The sequence below is a fragment of the Heterodontus francisci genome, chromosome 22, assembly GCF_036365525.1.
Source record: "Heterodontus francisci isolate sHetFra1 chromosome 22, sHetFra1.hap1, whole genome shotgun sequence".
NCBI lineage: Eukaryota > Metazoa > Chordata > Chondrichthyes > Heterodontiformes > Heterodontidae > Heterodontus > Heterodontus francisci.
In genome coordinates, this window is record NC_090392.1 from 70,294,288 (window position 1) to 70,311,260 (window position 16,973).

At 41.8% G+C, this 16,973-nt stretch overlaps 2 long non-coding RNA genes across 3 annotated transcripts in view; one reads left to right on the forward strand and one right to left on the reverse strand.

The window, feature by feature from the left end:
* The window catches only part of LOC137381409 (uncharacterized), a 96,802-nt gene that overhangs the window by 41,492 nt on the left and 38,337 nt on the right, over positions 1-16,973 (forward strand). Inside the window, exon 2 of the long non-coding RNA XR_010977173.1 lies at positions 4,941-4,967. This is a non-coding gene — a long non-coding RNA (uncharacterized lncRNA). The remainder of the gene's footprint in view (positions 1-4,940; positions 4,968-16,973) is intronic.
* Positions 1-16,973, reverse strand: part of LOC137381408 (uncharacterized) — a 54,484-nt gene that overhangs the window by 36,431 nt on the left and 1,080 nt on the right. The gene's annotated exons all lie outside the window — the stretch shown is intronic.

The window sequence follows — 16,973 nt, forward strand, 5'->3', positions numbered from 1 at the left end:
CATTTGGCGGAACCTTCAGAGACAGGGAATAAATGGTTAGAAAAATTGACTATCATTTGGCTGCGTTAACATTGATCTCCTACCAGTTACAGTCGCATAAACCCAGCAAAGCTTTAGGGCCCACACTTCATCAAAACATCTGTCTAAATACTATAGGACCACAGCTACTCAAGTGTCAGGCCACACCCAGTCTTGGGGCAGCACAGTGGCGCAGTGGTTAGCACCGCAGCCTCACAGCTCCAGCAACCCGGGTTCGGTTCTGGGTACTGCCTGTGCGGAGTTTGCAAGTTCTCCCTATTTCCACCTGGTGCTCCGGTTTCCTCCCACAGCCAAAGACTTGCAGGTTGATAGGTAAATTGGCCATTGTAAATTGCCCCTAGTGTAGGTAGGTGGTAGGAGAATGGTGGGGATGTGGTAGGGAATATGGGATTAATGTAGGATTGGTATAAATGGGTGGTTGTTGGTTGGCACAGACTCGGTGGGCCGAAGGGCCTGTTTCAGTGCTGCATCTCTATTTAAAAAAATTATCTCATTGCCTTTTTGAAAGTTATTATTAAATTGGTTTTCATATAACATTGGTCCAATAACATTGATCTAGTTAAACAGAGAGAGGCAAATGAGGCCAACTTGGATTATAGTGTGGATGTTACCCGTGTCAGCTCGTACCAATGCACAATACATTAAATGTGTAATGTGTTAGACTCATTACTCGATGCTGTATAAAAAGCATCAACGCTGTGGTTGCTGAGTGCATTCCAACTCAGAGGAATTGTTAACTGTAATAAGTAGCAATATCTTACTATATAATGGATTTCATGTGAAAGTTTAATTTACATATCCTTGAAACAGCTTTCTTGATTGTCAGCACTTACTACTTAAAAATGATTGAAAAATAGTTTAACGGTTTCTAGCTTTTGGTTTTGCAAAGAAACAGTTATTAAGCCAAATCAAAACAACTGGTGAGGATAAGCTGTTGATGTGGTAAGTTGATTTACATTGGGAACAGTTTTTGCTTCTAGTTTAAAGAAGCACCAACAGGGATCCATATCAGGCAGGGCTCCTAGATTCTCTGATGTACCTGAGGTGGTGTCGTTGGATGAAGTCAGGGCAAAAAGGGATCATCTGTTGAGCACTGAAGGCACTTAAAGGTGATTCACATATCAATTTTAAAATTCTCAACCTTGTGTTCAAATCCCTCCAAAACCTTACCCCTCCCTATTTCTGTAACTTCCTTCAGCCCTAATATGGGCACTCCTCCAAATCTGACCTCTTGCACGTCCATGATTTTCATTCCTCCACCATTGGTGGTCAGCCGTCAGCTGCCTAGACCCTAAGCTCTGAAATTCCCTTGCTAAACCTTCTGTCTCTTCCTATAAGTTACCTTTTAAAACCAAGCTTTTAGTCACCAACCCTGATATCGCTTTAAGTACGATCTGATAATGCTACTGTAAAGCACCTTGGGGTGGTTTGCTATGTTAAAGATGTTACACAAATCAAGTTGTTGTTGTATGGGGGGAGCTACGTGACACAGTGCGGGAAGAGGTTCAGTGACCTGTCAAGGGTAACAAAGGTAAGCTAAGGCACTGTTTCCAATCCACACCCTCTACCACTGATACAGTTTTCACTCATCTCCTCATCTCTTGTATACCTTTTCTATATGGCATCACGAAAACTTACATGCAAAGAGCATCCTCTGCAACATTCAAGCACCATCTGAACTGTGTGCTTCTGCTAATCTTCAGGGAGACTTCATTTAATGGCACAACACACTAGCACCTCTCATCGTTATGGAATCCATGCTTTCATATGGGAAGAATAGGTCATTTTGCCACTAACATCACTTTAACAATGTCTTCCCTCTCCACAAAGGAAAACGCAGCATACATTCACTAACAGTGAACTGCAACTGTGGGAGGAGCACAAAGACTGAGTTTGTATGAACAGGAAGCTCTGCAAATATGCTGTCAATGTAAGACCAACTTTCAGTTGCAGCAAATGAGTTCTTCATTGCAGTATCCATTTTAGATGTACCTGACTGGTGCTTTTATCCTTGCAAGTCATTGTCCTTGCTCTGATTTCTGTAGTGGAATAACTCCTACTCTGTTAGAATATTTATGGCAGATACACAGGTACACCACCAGGGTCCTCTAGGTGATGTATTTGGTCCTTTCTTTAGTTCTTGGAATGCTCCCTGTTCTTCAGAGCACCAAATGTAAAATTTGTTTTTGCACAAGAGATACCTCAAAGGAGAAAACTTGCCTAACTAATGTAGGAAGCATAAAATCATACTCATGTTTGAAAGTTGAGATATATTCTCCACACTCTGAGTTTTGTCAGGGTTCATTTTGAGACCTGTGGAATCTATTATATGCCCCAGAAATTAGCTACTGCCTTTTGAGAATTTGCACTTCACAAGATGGATCAACCATGCTCTGACTGTGTCTCTCCATATACGAGAATGTCATCCACTTGGTACTCATTCTGGCTTGGACATATATTGCCATTCCTTCAATGTTGCTGGATCAAAATCCTGTAATTCCCGACCAAAGACTATTGTTAAGAGCACCATCAGCACAAAACTTCAACAGTTCAAGGAGAAGGCCCACCACCACTTTCTTAGGGCAACCAAGAAAAGGCAAGACAATGCAGTCTTGTGCTACAATCACCCAGAGTCTAAGAGCAAAGCTTTTAAAAAGCTGCCGACCATTTGAAAAGTGCAAACCCAGACAGCGGACAAGATCATGGCTTCAGTCGTGACATTTCTTCTGATAATCCTTTGAAAACTTTTGTGACCATAATCATGTGAGACATAAATAAGTGGAGAAAAAAATAAATCAGGCTTTCATTGTCCAACCTACATCTTAGAAAATTTCAGACTTACCACTTAAAGTCCAGTGGCAATCTTAGAAACACCTGCTGATCACTTATCATCTTCACCCAACTGCAGCATGACCAGAAACTCACCATGTACAGCATTGCAGGTATCAGTCCCACTCAATGGCATATTCACTGGAGTTCCTGTGTGCTGCATCAATACACTCAATAATCTTTGTTTTGATAATATTTTCTTTGTGCTCACATTCCAACTATTGCCATCTTTGTAATGCTTTTTCATGCACACAAATTGTATTATCAAATTCTCGTCACCTTCAGGTTTGATAGCAGAATAAACTGTTGTATGGGAGACAGCTTACATCTTTAATTAGTTCAATTGTTTAGGGATTAAGTACTGACTTCAGCCCACCTCCTGTAATTAATGGATTAATTATGCAAATTAGATGAAAGTGGAGGAAGAAGAGGTGGAACTTCAAGTGATGCCCTTACACTAATTAAATGGCATAGTTCAGCCATGTAGCGCTCAGTAAAGTGAATGCAATGTTTAATTTAAACACATTTTTAAGTATCTACCTGGTACTTGGCAATTTGTTTTTAATGTGAAGACAGCATTTTAATGCCATGTTCAATTAAAGTTTTTTGCTAAAAGTGAGTTCTGGATTAGTTATTCAGACACTTGTCACAAATGATAAGCTTCAAAAAACTTAAAATTTCGGAATGGCTTGTCAGAGTTACTCCAGAAAACAGCAGTGTATGTAACACTGCATCTTAGCTTAGAACTTGATGTTTCTTTGCACTTGTGAGATTTTCATAAACTATTGATGTTTTTAGAGCAGATACAGCTTTAATTATTAAATATTTCTTTTTGCCTAAAGCCTTTTCCTTGTAAGTATGAAATGATGCATAAATGTACTGGATAACATAGCCTATTTGGTTATATCAAAGATAGCAGTATTCAAATTAGCTCTGCCATTATCTTTTGAGAAGATAAGAAAGCATGATATAGAGGAATTCATTGGGCCTATCCAGCCTACTTATTGCATAGACCATGTACAATCTACCCTATCATGAAATCCATCCATTTAATCTGAGGCAAAGTCATGGATCACAAAGATCCTGGACCACAAAGGTTATCGAGCAAAGGTCTGAAATATTTCCCCATTCTGGCACCTTAACTGTTCCACCCTGACCTGCTCTCTTTCCAAGACAAAGTTATTTCCCTGCCCCAGCAACAGTGGAACTAATGTATTTTGGGGAATTTTTTTTTATTATTCATTCATGGGATGTGGGTGTTGCTGGCAAGGCCAGCATTTATTGTCCATCCATATGCAATCATTTCAGCCTCTTTTGTACAATCCCATTCTCTACCAAATATTTATCCAGTTCCTTTTTGATGGAGTTAGTTGTTCATCTCTAACGTTTTTTTTTGTTGAGAGCCTGTTCACATATCCACTAATTACATTTTGGATAAATAAGCTTTCTCTGATCTCAAATCTCACTTGAGCCTTGTTCATTTTAAAACTGCACCCTCTAGTTCAGCTGACAGCAACTGATCAATGCCTGACAGCATTTTAAAGATTTAGGGGGATTGGCTCCCCTTCAACATCTATTCTTCAATGAAAACAAGTTTGTTGCATCAGTTTCTCTTCAAGATTAGAAACCTAAATCTTATAATTATCCTTGTTTCTCTTTCCTGAACTTTCCTGTGATAAATAACATGTGAAGATCTCAGTGTTAAATTCATGCTAAAGTTAATCCGTTCACTACCACCTTTGTACCAATGAACACAAATTATATTGTAGTAGGTTTGCAGAATAAATATTCTAGTCTTCTGCCTCCTCTTCAAATAGTGTCAGCATCAATGGTTCACCATCTACCCAGACAGATATGAGCTCAGTTTAATATCTTGTTCAAGGATGACTCTATCAATAATCCAGCACTCTCATTACTACACAAGACTATGCTCAAATCCTATTGTAAGACATGAACCAATAATCTTCTGGTTCAAAAGTGAGAATACTATAATCTAAGCCAAGCTGACATCAGGCTAACCAATGCTAAATTGCTTTTTCTCTGCTCTTGGTTGACCATGTTTTTATCCACAGGAAGAAGACATTGGGCACAACACAAAGGTAAGGAAAGACCTCTGAAAAAAAATGTTTTATTATTAATTTCTCAAATCAACCATCACAATAGAGACAGCTCCTGACTGTCCAAGGCCCCCCTAGGCATAAGTCAGGAGTGTGATGGAACACTCTCCATTTGCCTGCATATGTTTGGCTGCAGCAACATAGGAAACATAGGAACACAGGAACAAGAGTAGGCCATTTAGCCCCTTGAGCCTGAACTGCCATTCAATGAGGTCATGGCTGATCTGTGATCTAACTTCATATACCAGCCTTTGCCCCATATCGCTTACCAACCAACAATGCAGCAGTTCAAGCAAAAGGCCCACCACCACTTTCTCAATGGCAACTAGGGATGGGCAATAAATGCCAGCCTTGCCAGCGATGCCCACATCCCAAAAGAATAATAAAAAAATAACTCAAGCATTCTCCAGGACCTATATTTTGATGGAGAAAAGAGTCAATTGATAAAGTATATCAATTCAGAACTATTTTGTTATATTTGCTCCCTAACACTAGCTCAAAGATAATCTTGTTGTAGATGTCGTTAATATAGAGGGGCACTGCAACAAAATACAGGAAGACATTCATAAACTTACAGAATGGGCATGTAACTGGCAAATGAACTTCAATATAGATAAGTGTGAGGTGATGCATTTTGGTAGGAAGAATAAGGAGCCCACATACTCCATGGACAATAAGTATCTATACGGTGTAGAGGAATCTGGGGGTACAGATACACAGCTCACTAAAAGTAGCAGGTTAATAAGACTGTATGAAAGGCAAACATAGCACTGGGGTTCATTTCAAGAGGGGTATATTTGAAAAGCAGAGAAGCTCTTTGAAACTTGCATAGAGCCTTGATTAAACCACACTTGGAGTACTGTGAACAGTTCTGGGCTCCATATTCTAAAATGGATATAGAGTCACTAGAGAATTAGAATGATGCTAGTACTACGAAGTTATAACCATTGGGAAAAACTGAACAGACTGGGCACTTTGCTCAAGAAAGGAGAAGACTGAGGGGTGACCTAAAAGAGGTCTTTAAGATTAGGAAAGGGTTTGAGAGGGTAGCGGTAGAGAAGACATTTCCACTTATGGGCGAGAGCAGAACTAGAGGCCATCAATATAACACAGTCACTAATAAATCAGGAATTCAGGAGAAATGTCTTTACCCAGAGAGTGGCTAGAATTTGGAACTTGCTAGTTGAGACAAATAAGCATTGATACATTTAAGGAAGCTAAATAAGTAAATGAGAGAGGAAGGAATAGAAGGATATTTAATATGATGCGAGAAGACTCATGGGGAATGTAAATACTCACAAAAATCAGTTGCGCCAAATGGTCTGTTTCTGTGCTATAAAGTCTGTGCATTTCTTTGGAAAGTGTACAACCTACCCCTTTACAGAAAGCCACAACACTAATTAGAAAAGATAGGTCAGTGTTGCTAGTTGAACATTAAAGACGTTGAACATTAGTTGAACATTAACAAGTCACCATAACTAGTAATGAGGCACTGAGAACTCCTCCAATATTGTTTTCAACATAAACACAAGAACCTGGCAACGATCATCTCCAACAAGAGAGAATCTAACCATCTCCCCTTAATGTTCAATGGTATTATCATCACTGAATCCCCCACCATCAACATTCATGGGATGTGGGCATCGCTGGCTATGTCATTATTCTCATCCATAATTGCCCTTGAGAAGAGCAATGGGGCTTACCATTGACCAGAAGCTTAATTGAACCAGCTACATAAATACTGTGGCTACAAGAGCAGGTCAGAGGCAGTGCATTCTGTGGTGAGTAACTCATCTCCTGACTCCCTAATGCCTGTCCACAATCTACTAGGCGCAAGTCAGGAGTGTGACGGAATAGTCTCCACTTTTCTGGTTGAGTGCAGCTCCAACACTCAAGAATCTCGACACCATCCAGGACAAAGCAGCCCGCTTGATCACCACCCCATCCACCACCTGAAACATTCATTCCCTCCACCACCGACGCACAGTGGCAGTAGTGTGTACCATCTACAAGATGTACTGCAGCAACCAGCCAAGGCTCCTTCGACAGCAGCTTCCAAACCGGTGACCTCTGCTGCCTAGAAGGACAAGAGCAACAGGTGCATGGGAATACCACCACCTGCAAGATCCCCTCCAAGCCACACACCATCCTAAGTTGGAACTATATCGCTATTCCTTCACTTTCGCTTGGTCCTGGAACTCCCTCCCTAACAGCATAGTGGGCGAACAAATTCTAGCCTTGCCAGTGATGCTCATGAACAAATAAAAAAAAATACTATTTGGATCCAAAACTTAGCATTGGCATAGACCCAATGGGCCGAAATGCCTCCTTCAGTATCATTATGAGTCTATGGCAAACATCAGCAGTCCTCATGGAAACAGTATTGTTAGATAGGAACCATTTGGTACAAAGTCATTCAATTCTTGGAAACAAGATGAACAGCTGAGAGTGATGATGGTGCTACGCTTTGCAGAGTGCTTTGGGATTTCCACATTAGTTGTCAAGAGAGACAAATGATTATTCTGCACTAAATTAATCCAAAGGCACTTAAAGTGGTTTCATCAATTTGTTTTTTTAACAGGACTTTTCTTTAAAAGGTTTTGTATTTTTATATAAAGAAAGGTAACAAATTATCGTTGCTGCATATTAACTGCAGTTATGTTTGCAGGGAGCTCCCCCAACTGAGGGAAAAAACATAGTGCTGCTCAAGCAATTATTCTATTTAAGCAACTGAGCTAAGTTGTGATGCTGATTGTTGCATTCATGGTAACAAGTGTTGCTTAATTAAAGGTTATTCACAATTATTGGGAATTCCTCTTCTTGCACAATAAGCAAATGTATTTTTGACACTGAATTCAAAGAGTATTTGTGAGTTACTGCTAGTTCTGTGCATGTCAGGGCAACAGGAAAGTCAATCTCATCTGCATTTGGTGTTTTTACCCCTCCTTTCCTGAAGATGCTTACTTGCTGAAGGATGTTTCTGGGGCAGAGTGTGTATGTGTGTGTGTGTTGGGGAAGGGGGTGGTGCCAGTGAACAGAGGTAGCCATTCTCCAGTAAGTCACATGTGGCCGTTCTTCATGGACAATGATTTTTGCCAGCTATCCATTCACGAAAGCGAACAACCAAGCTAATTCCCATCCTCACCCAGTGTTTTATTGACAGCTGCAAGATTAAATCAGAGGCATGCAGTGCTTCACATTATAGTACAGGGTCCCTGTACACCCCAGCATGGATCTTATGGAGAATTTGCACTCATCGATAGGGCATTTTTAAACTCATCTAGTTAACCTTTCATTCACAAAGCATAATTCTATAACGAGAAACAGGAAGACATAAGTTGCATTTATATAGCATCTGTCATGACCTCAGGATGTCCCAAAGCACTTCACAGCCAAATAAGTACTTTGGAAGTAGTCGTTTGGTAGCACAGACTTGAGTATTGCTGAAAATAGAGACAAGTTGTCGAAGCTTTTCGTCTTGCACTCATCAGGACAATCTGCAAGAATACCAATATAAGGGAAAACAACAAATTGTACTAAAAAAAGAGTGCTGATTGGTTGGCAAGTGAACTCTGATTGGTAGCGACGTTGCCATGGAGAATGCACCAGGCCTCCTCCTGAAGTCCCCAGCATCACAGATGCCAGACTTCAGCCAATTCAATTCACTCCGCGTGATATCAAGAAACGACTGAAGGCACTGGATACCGCAAAAGGCTATGGGCCCTGACAATATTCCAGCAATAGTACTGAAGACCTGTGCTCCAGAACTTGCTGCGCCCCAAGCCAAGCTGTTCCAGTACAGCTACAACACTGGCATCTACCCGGCAATGTGGAAAATTGCCCAGGTATGTCCTATACACAAAATGCAGGACAAGTCCAACCCGGCCAATTACCTCCCCATCAGCCTACTCTCAATCATCAGTAAAGTAATGGAAGGTGTCATCAACAGTGCCATCAAGCAGCACTTGCTTAGCAATAACCTTCTCAGTGAAGCTCAGTTTGGGTTCCGCCAGGGCCACCCAGCTCCAGACCTCATTACAGCCTTGGTTCAAACATGGACAAAAGAGCTGAACTCAAGAGGTGAGGTGAGAGTGACTGCCCTTGACATCAAGGCAGCATTTGACCAAGTATGGCATCAAGGAGCCCGAGCAAAACTGAGGTCAATGGGAATCGGGGGAAAACCCTCGGTTGGTTAGGGTCATACCTAGTGCAAAGGAAGATGGTTGTGGTTGTTGGAGGTCAATCATCTCAGCTCCAGGACATCACTGCAGGAGTTCCTCAGGGTAGTGTCCTAGGTCCAACCATCTTCAGCAGCTTCATCAATGACCTTCCTTCAATCATAAGGTCAGAAGTGGGGATGTTCGCTGATGATTGCACAATGTTCAGCACCATTCGTGACTCCTCAGATACTGAAGCAGTCCGTGTAGAAATGCAGCAAGATCTGGACAATATACAGACTTGGGCTAATAAGTGGCAAGTAACATTCATGCCACACAAGTGCCAGGCAATGACCGTCTCCAACAAGAGAGAATCTAACATCTCCCCTTGACATTCAATGCCATTACCATCGCTGAATCCCCCACTATCAACATCCTAGGGGCTACCATTGACCAGAAATTGAACTGGAGTAGCCATATAAATACCATGGCTACAAGAGCAGGTCAGAGGCTAGGAATCTTGAGACGAGTAACTCACCTCCTGACTCCCCAAAGCCTGTCCACCATCTACAAGGCACAAGTCAGGGAGTGTGATGGAATACTCTCCACTTGCCTGGATGGGTGCAGCTCCAACAACACTCAAGAAGCTCAACATCATCCAGGACAAAGCAGCTTGCTTGATTGACACCCCATCTACAAACATTCACTCCCTCCAGCACCAACGCACAGTGACAGTGGTGTGTACCATCTACAAGATGCACTGCAGCAATGCACCAAGGCTCCTTAGACAGCACCTTCCAAACCCGCGACCTCTACCAACTAGAAGGACAAGGGCAGCAAATGCATGGAAACACCACCACCTGCAAGTTCCCCTCCAAGTCACACAACATCCTGACTTGGAACTATATTGCCGTTCCTTCATTGTTGCTGGGTCAAAATCCTGCAACTCCCTTCCTAACAGCACTGTGGCTGTACCTACCCCAAATGGACTGCAGCAGTTCAAGAAGGCAGCTCACCACCACCTTCTCAAGGGCAATTAGGGATGGGCAATAAATGCTGGCATAGCCAGCGACGCCCACATCCCATGAATGAATAAAAAAAAGTCAACGGTGACTGACAGTTAACTGTCAAGCTTTGTTTGAAATTTAATCCAGACTCTGATTGGTCAAGGCATTGCCCTGAGGAATGAACCAGCGAATGGCTGTCACTTATTTTGTTCAGCTGAAACAGGTGCACTGTTTGTACATATTCTTCCTGTCTGCAAAGAACAAGGGCCCTGTGTATTAATATATGTAGCTTCCAGTATGTGCAAATGCACCACACTGCAAACCCTACTGACAATCTTAAATTGTTTGTCAGCGTAATTCTTAGCACACTGAGGATTTTTTAGCAAATGTTGTCCAATTGCAGAATCAGACCTAATGTTGGACACTGTGTTTTGAGTTTTGCAAGCACAGGCTGGTTGGGTACAGCCTGTACCTTGCCCGTTGCAAACAGCAGAAGAGAAATGTTGTTTGATACGATCCGCCAGTCTTTGGGACGTACGGCCTATATACCTAGCATCACACTGGCATTGACATTCATATATCACATTACTGATTTGTGTGATAGGCAGGACGTCTTTTAGGCTTGATGGCAGCATCCTTTTATTTGCGAGCACCACACATCTTGCTACTGCATAGTAGCAGCGTGAAACAGCTAGTTTCACCTGCTGCTCAAATTTTAGGGATACATTACCCTTCCAGGCCCGAGCTATTTGCTCACCATTCGAGCTTGATGCTGAAATAGGGCGAATCAAAGACATTCTGCGTGACAATGGCTACCCTGATCAGATCATTTCCTACTGTATATCGCCCAAACTTATGAATGGGCCTAAGGCCATTATTTTCAGCCCTGACGAGTGCCCGGTCTACCTCAAATTACCCTGAGCAGGTTATTGACAGTGCTATCACTTTGCTGATGATCGGGAGTAGACTGATGGGGCGGTAATTGGCCAGGTTGGATTTATCCTGCTTTTTGTGCACAGGACATACCTGGGCAATTTTCGACATTGCTGGGTAGATGCCAGTGTTGTAGCTGTACTGGAACAGCTTGGCTAGGGGAGCGGCTAGATCTGGAGCGCAAGTCTTCAGTCCTATTGCCGGAATATTGTCAGGACCCATAGCTTTTGCAGTATCCAGTGCCTTCAGTCATTTCTTGATATCATGTGGAGTGAATCGAATTGGCTGAAGTCTGGCATCTATGATGCTGGGGATCTCAGAAGGAGGCCAAGATGGAACATCCACTCGGCACTTCTGGCTGAAGATGGAAGCAAATGCTTCAGCCTTATCTTTAGCTGGGCTGGGCTCCCCCATCATTAAGGATGGGATATTTGTGGAGCCTCATGCGCCTGTCAGTTGTTTAATTGTCCACCACCACTCACGACTGGAAATGGCAGGACTGCAGAGCTTAGATCTGATCCGTTGGTTATTCGATCGCTTAGCCCAGTCTATTGCATGCTGCTTCCACTGTTTGCACACAAATAGTCCTGTGTTGTAGCTTCACCAAGATGACACCTCATTTTTAGGTATGCCTGGTGCTGCTCCTGGCATGCCCTCCTGCACTCTTCATTGAACCAGGGTTGTTTCCCCGGTTTGATGGTAATGGTAGAGTGGGGGATATACCGGGCCAAGAGGTTACAGATTGTGGTGGAATACAATTCTGCTACAGCTGATAGCCTACAGAGCCTTATAGACACCCAGTTTTGAGTTGCTGGATCTGTTTGAAATCTATCCAATTTAGCACAGCGAGTGCCACACAACACGATGGCGGGTACCCTCAGTGTGAAGACGAGACTTTGTCTCCACAGGACTGTGCGGTGCTCATTCGTACCAATACTGTCATGGACAGATGCATCTGCAACAGGTAGATTGGTGAGGACGAGGTCAAGTAGGTTTTTCCCTCTTGTTGGTTCCCTCACCACCTGCCGCAGAACCAGTCTGGCAGCTATGTCCTTTAGGACTCAGCCAGCTCAGTCAGTAGTGGTGCTATTGAGCCACTCTTGGTGGTGGACATTGAATTCCCCCACCCAGAGTACATTTTGTGCCCTTGCCACCCTCAGTCCTTCTTCCAATTGGTGTTTAACAGCCAGTGTGGGGGGGGTGGGGGGAGGGGGTGGCGCCGGTTGGCAGTAGGTGGTAATCAGCAGGAAGTTTCCTTGCTCATGTTTGACCTGATGCCATGAGACTTCATGAGATCCAGAGTCGATGTTGAGGACTCCCAGGGCAACTCCCTCCCGACTGTATACCACTGTGCCGCCATCTCTCATTGGTCTGCCTTCCGGTGGGACAGGACATACCCAGGGATGGTGATGTTGGTGTCTGTGACATTGTCTGTAAGGTATGATTCCATGAGTATGACCATGTCAGACTGTTGTTTGACTGGTCTGTTGGACAGTTATCCCAATTTTGGTACTAGCCCCCAGATGTTAGTAATGAGAACTTTGCAGGGTGGACAGGGCTGGCTTTGCCGTTGTCGTTTCTGGCGCCTAGGTCGATGCCGGGTGGTCCGCCCAGTTTAATTCCTTCTCTTAGACTTTATCGCAGTTTGATGCAACTGAGTGGCTTGCTAGGCTATTTCAGAGGGCATTTAAGAGTCAACCACATTGCTGTGATCTGGAGTCACATGTAGGCCAGACAAGCTAAGAACACCAGATTTCCTTCCCCAAAGGACATTAGTGAACCAGATGGGTTTTTACAACAATTGACAATGGTTTCATGGTCACCACCAGACTCACTTTTTAATTCCAGATTTACTAATTGAATTGAAATTCCACTATCTGCCATGGTGGGATTCGAACCCATGTCCCCAGAACATTAGCCTGGGCTCTGGGTTACTAGTCTAGTGATATTTCCATTACGTCACCACCTCCTCAGTTGCTGTTGTAATATAGGGAAACGAAGCAGCCAATTTCCACACAGCAAGATTGCACAAACATCTCTTCTTCAAATAGTGTCCTGGGATTATTTACATCCCATAGACAGGACCTCGGTTCAACATGTCATTCAAAAGGCAGCTTTTCTGGCATGCGTCAGCCTACATTAGGTCCTCAAGTGAGACTTGAACGCACAACCATCTAATTCAGAGGCAACAGTGCTACTACTAAGCCAAGACCAGCACCTGAGAGAAAAAGGCCCTATAAAATAAATTCATTCTGCCTCTGGCTAACTAGAAGCAGCGAGTTATTAAGATTTAATAAGCTGAAATGTTAAACCTTTATCCCCAAGAAAATAAACAAGCACGGTTCTCACTGTATCTGTGTGTTACTGTGATTTGTTCATGGACGAAAACCACAATAAAAATGTCAATTATAAAGACACATACATTTGGCGAGAAAGGGATTTCTGCAGGGAGAGGACAGAACTTTAACAAGACGGAGGGTAAGAAAACAGTGAGATAATGCAACAAAGGAGCAGAGGAAGAAACACATTCAGGCAAATTGCTTTGATTCTTCAGCTCACTCGTGCTGGTAAATGCTAAGTCCAATGTTGCAGACCTACTCAAGATGTGGATGGCATTAATTATAAGCAGTCCGACAAGCTAGGTTTCGGTACAAGGGACCTAACATATTTCAAAAAAAAAAATTACTTCCTTTTGAGAGTCTTCAGATTACCACAGAGTTCAAAATACAAGTACTGAATGAAAGTACAAGCATAGGTAAGATTCACAAACTTAGTTCAGAATGGTGCACTGTTTAATGGACTGCTAAAGAACACCTTTTTACAAATAACAATCCTTCATAGAATCATAAAATGATACAGAACAGGAGACCATTCGACCCGTCCTGGCTGTGTTGGCTCTTTGGTAGGAGCTATTTAATTAATCCTACTTCCCTGCTTTTTCCCCATAGCCATGTAAATTGTTTCCCTTCAAGGATTTATCCAATTCTCCTTTGAATGTCACTGTTGAATCTGCTTCCACCACCCATTCCAGATCACAACAACTCATTGTGTAAAAAAATATTTCTTCATATCACCTCAGGTTGTTTTGCCAATCGCTTTAAATCTGCGTCCCCTGGTTACCGAGCATCTGCCAATGGAAACAGTTTTTCCTTATTTAATCTATCAAAACCATTCATGATTTTGAACACCTCTATTAAATCTCCTCTTAACCTTCTTTGCTCTAAGAAAAGCAATCCCAGCTTCTCCAGTCTCTCTATGTAACGGAACTCCCTCATCCCTGGTATGTTGCTGAAGAGTGTTAAGATTGATATCTAGTGAAAAGTGTAAAATAAAAACAAACAAGAAGCTCCTTTGAAACACTTTCTGATTATCAAGTGTAGGAGGCCCTTAATTGAAATGTCACAGCTTAAAATTTTAATTAAATTATATATTATATATCACTAATATCCTTTTAAATAATAAATCACACATCACAATGTCAAACCATTTAGCTTTAATATTAAAAGACGATTAACAAAAGTAGGCTCTTATTTTATAGCTCAAACTTTATGCCAATTTGGCAGCTTTGCTAGAGATAGGAGTTTACACTGGTGGTTGATAACATTAGATATCTAAATTAATAGAACATTGCCATGGAATTTAATTCAAATTGCTTGATCTTTTAAAATTTTAGAGGTTTCAAGAATTCAGTAATGTAGTGTCTCTGAACCCTACTCACTCTGATCTTCCTTTCAGTTCCTGCCATTTATTTCTTCAGTCACACCAAACTTTTGCAGAATCCTGAGGTGAACTATTATGATTATTTTTTCTTATTCATGATATTTCCTCATAAGAACAGAATGCTCAACATGCACAGTCTCTCTACCTGCCAGAATTATGGGCTGTGAGGGATAAAATATTAAGATCAAATGTCAGGATGAATTATTTTGTTCACAACTGCTGCAGTCAGCTTGCAGTCTGGCTGGAGAACTCAATGGGTCTTGTTACTACAATCAGCTCCTCACTCAATGCACTCATTTGTGAACAAAATGGGTTCATCCCACCAAGTGATCGTAATACTTTACAACCTATCAAATTTAAAAGTTTAGAAACCTTTACTTAACTGAAATAACAACACCTAAAAGCTGACAAATTACCAAACACTACTCATCCTTTCAAAGCTTTGCAGGATTCTTATTAGGGTGCTGAAGTGAGGCAAAATAAGAACATATTTTTGAAACGTGAGCAATGCTTCACAATTCAGGAGTAAGTGGATGAGTACCACTTTGTAATTTTTTTGACTTTGTGTTGTAGCTCTTTTAAGTAAGAAAGGGCTTGCAACCCTTTTAAATAATGGGATAAAAGCATTATGAAGCATACTCAATTGAGACTTCCTATTTTCAATTTTTGCCTACCCCATCTTTCCTGGTGTATGCTATGCTGACAGCTGTCTCATACCTTGTCCAACTATCTATTCTTCAAATGTGAGCTGAACGGAAGATATGTTAAAACCACTTACAGTGGGTTCAGGCAAGCCTGAAGCTGGTTTCATCTGACTTGCAAACCGTGTGTACTCACCATTGGGAATTGGGACCTTTGCCAGTTCTTCTCTTCCTAGTCTGATGATGCGGAGGTCAAGTGCAGCATTCTCTCACCCAACCATTAATCCCAGTCAATCAAATCTCCTTCAAGGGATCCATTTTTGGGAGAATTTAAGCCATTTACTCATGGATTGTGAAAGATTGCTCACTTTTCAAACAAATGTTCCTATTTTGTCTCACCTCCAGCACCCTAATGATAACGCTGCAAAGTTTTGAAAGAACAAACATTTTTCTACAGCCCCTTATTACATCGATGAGAAAGAGTTCTAAGTGTTTCACATAAATGTAATGACTTTGAAGTGTAGTCAGAGTCATTTTGTGTGCAGCAATGTCCTGTAAACAGCAATGAAATGATTGACCCATTAATGTTTTCTGCTGGCCAGGACAACCTCCCACACTTCTGCAAAGAGGAGCCATTAGGTCTTCAATATTCACCTGAACTACCAGAACAGGCAGACAGAAGCTCACTTTAACATCTCAGCCAACAAAAGGGCAATGCAGTGCTCCCTTCATGTTGCACTGAACTATCAGCCTAGATTATGTTCTTGAGTCCAGGATGGAGCTTAAACTCACAATCTTCTGACTCAAGAGGGATGGTGCTACCCACTTATCAAGTTTAAATTGGCTGATCCTCATCCAGGCTGGTGATTTCATCCAACTCATTGCTAAAGCAGGCTACAACCAGACAGAGAAAGCTGAGAAAGGAAAGATTAAGTGTGGGATGGGGGATGGTTAAGGAGACAACAGTGTTGTTTGACATCTCCAAACCTGCAGGTTAAAAAAGAATCTGATAAGATCTTGCCTGTAGTTAAATGTACGGGGGGGTTGGGGGAGGGGAGGGTGGGGGTGGGGAGATGGGGATGTAAGGTAGACACTATAACGAGGTAAATCACATAATTTAAAAAAAATTACACTCAATCTTTGAAATCTACAGTTATCAACAGTATTTAATTAACTGTCATTCTCGACAATTAGTTAGAAAATAATTTAAACAGAATATAACAATGTCCATAAATTAAAAGTGAACATGCAATCATTCTGTTTATTATTTTGATTAGTTGTTTCCTATTAAATTGGAATTAAGATTATGAAATGATATTTAGTCGGAGACTATTTATATATAAACCAACTGGGAATTTCAGCCACTGACTAGAATGCACAAGTACTTTTTAGAGATTACTTTCCCTATTTTGGCAGATTTCCTTTAGGAACAGGTACCTCTAATTCATTCTGGTCCTCAGTAATTACCCATAGACTAAACCCATATCCGAACAGTCACCAAAACTGCTTACTTCCACCTTCACAATATTT